This window comes from Octopus bimaculoides, chromosome 22 (genome assembly GCF_001194135.2).
Source record: "Octopus bimaculoides isolate UCB-OBI-ISO-001 chromosome 22, ASM119413v2, whole genome shotgun sequence".
Lineage (NCBI taxonomy): Eukaryota > Metazoa > Mollusca > Cephalopoda > Octopoda > Octopodidae > Octopus > Octopus bimaculoides.
In genome coordinates, this window is record NC_069002.1 from 29122148 (window position 1) to 29124237 (window position 2090).

General features: G+C 36.6%; 1 long non-coding RNA gene across 2 annotated transcripts in view; it reads left to right on the top strand.

Moving 5' to 3' along the window:
* Positions 1-648: 648 nt before the first annotated feature.
* The window catches only part of LOC128250518 (uncharacterized), a 3211-nt gene continuing 1769 nt past the window's right edge, over positions 649-2090 (top strand). Inside the window, exons 1-2 of one of the 2 annotated variants that reach the window (XR_008266521.1) lie at positions 649-878; positions 1463-1530. This is a non-coding gene — a long non-coding RNA (uncharacterized LOC128250518). The remainder of the gene's footprint in view (positions 879-1462; positions 1531-2090) is intronic. The other variant, XR_008266522.1, reaches the window with a different exon arrangement.

Here is a 2090-nt window from a genome sequence, read left to right on the forward strand (position 1 = left end):
TATATATATATATATATATATATATATATATTTAATTATATGTATTTCTTCTATCTTAATGAATAAAAATTCTTCGGATAGAATAAATGGGTTAATAGAAACCAATGTAGCAAAGAACACAAAATAACTGTGGTGTAGTTCCTGTTTTTAAGGCAGGAACTCCTTGAAATTTTGGGTATTTGAGTATATTTAAAAATTTATATATATATATGTATTCGGCCACATCATGACAAACTGAAAAAAACATAGTAGCCATTTTATGAAGCAGGTGATTATTTTCAACATATAAAATGCAGCACGAGGACCTTGTACGACCGCGTTTTTCTCTTATATCGAAGACAACAGCTTGAAGTGTGTTTTGTTTTTTTATTATATTTCAAAATTACAGTTATGTACACAACAAGGGTATTTAACCTATTTAACTAGTAAACTGCCATATAACTACGCACATAAATATGTACAAGTATATTTATATCTACGTCTATGTACGTATACATACTGACATACATATATACACGCCCACACACGGTCTAACACATGGTCACACACAGATGTATACGTATATATTTTTATACATACGTACGTCCATCGATTCCTCCATCCCTCCCTCCCTCCATCCATCCATCCATCCATCCACACACACACACACATACACACACACACACACACACACACATATGTATGTAAAATTCGATTAGCGGTCATCTTTGTCTCATGAAGAGATGGTGTCATTCAAAGATATTTAGATACATTATTGCAGACACGATATAAGTAGCATCAGTTAGATTAAACTGAGTAATCATTATCAGATTTCTTGGTTCTTGTGCAAGGGAAGTCAACAGACCGCTCAAATTTCAATGGGAGAATATAAGGAGTAGGTAATGTTTAAGCTATTAACTCTTGGTTGCGTGTGGATACGTAAAAAGCGATACAGAGTGTGAAGTGTTGATGATGTTAGTGCTGGTGATTGAATGGACTTTTATTTAATATTTGTATTTGATTGGATGGTATTTTTAGGTCGAGAATACGAGAAGTTCGTTGTGGGATTACCTTGATGGTAATCTTATGGAAGACCTAAAATACAAGGTGGTGGCTGGTTGACTGAATCAATACCTCACCGGACAAAGTGATTTGCTGTACTTCGTTCGACATTACGCTCTGAGTTGAATCACCAACGAGGTCGACTTTGGATTCCATTCGTATGGGGTCGAAGAAAAAAAAGGTACCAATCGAGTATTGTGATCGATGAAACAGTACCAGTAGTGTACAAGGTTTACTGTGAGCAAGTAATCCCCTTCTCCAAAATTTCAGGCCTTGAGCCTGAATCGAATCGATTATTCGTCGTTGTGTTATCTATACTGTAGCTTATGGAAATTCATGATGGAAATAATTTAAGATTTAAAAAGTGCATGACATGTCTTCAATTGCTTTCTTTCTTATATTTCATATCATTTTTTTTTAGTTGCGCGATGAGAGTTGCACTCCTCTACATTGGCGTACTCATTTCATGCACCTCGTCGCAGAAGCAAGGTAAATATTCACCACTACCATCACTTCATAGTATTGGGTTGTCCGGAAAGTTCGTGCCGATTTTCCAAAAAATTTTCTCACTCAACTCATGTGGTACCCAAACATCGTCGCGATTTGTGTACCCAAGCTTTACGACGGATTTTGATAGGTTGAGGCTTTCTGCCAATTCTCGGGTTGTGTAATGTGAGTTATTCTCAATTAATGGCTGGATTTGGTCATCATCCGTAGTGGATGGTCTGCCTGATCGCTCTTTATCAATAAGGCTACAATCTCCAGCTCGGAACCTTGCGAACCACTTCCGTACAGCTCTTTCGGATAAAGAGACATCAACGTAAACCGCGCATATTTCTTTGGTTGCTTGTGAGGCATTTTTCCCTTTCCGGAAAAAGAAAAGCATCAAGTGCCGAAAATGAACTTTATCTTCCATTTTAAAGGGTTACAGAATTAACACAGGTTATAGGAACATAAACCTTCTTCCACGAAAAGATAGCTTAAACTGTGCTCTAAATGGAGGTGCAGTCAAATCCTATTTTATGGACTCAAAACCATGTTCTAAAATA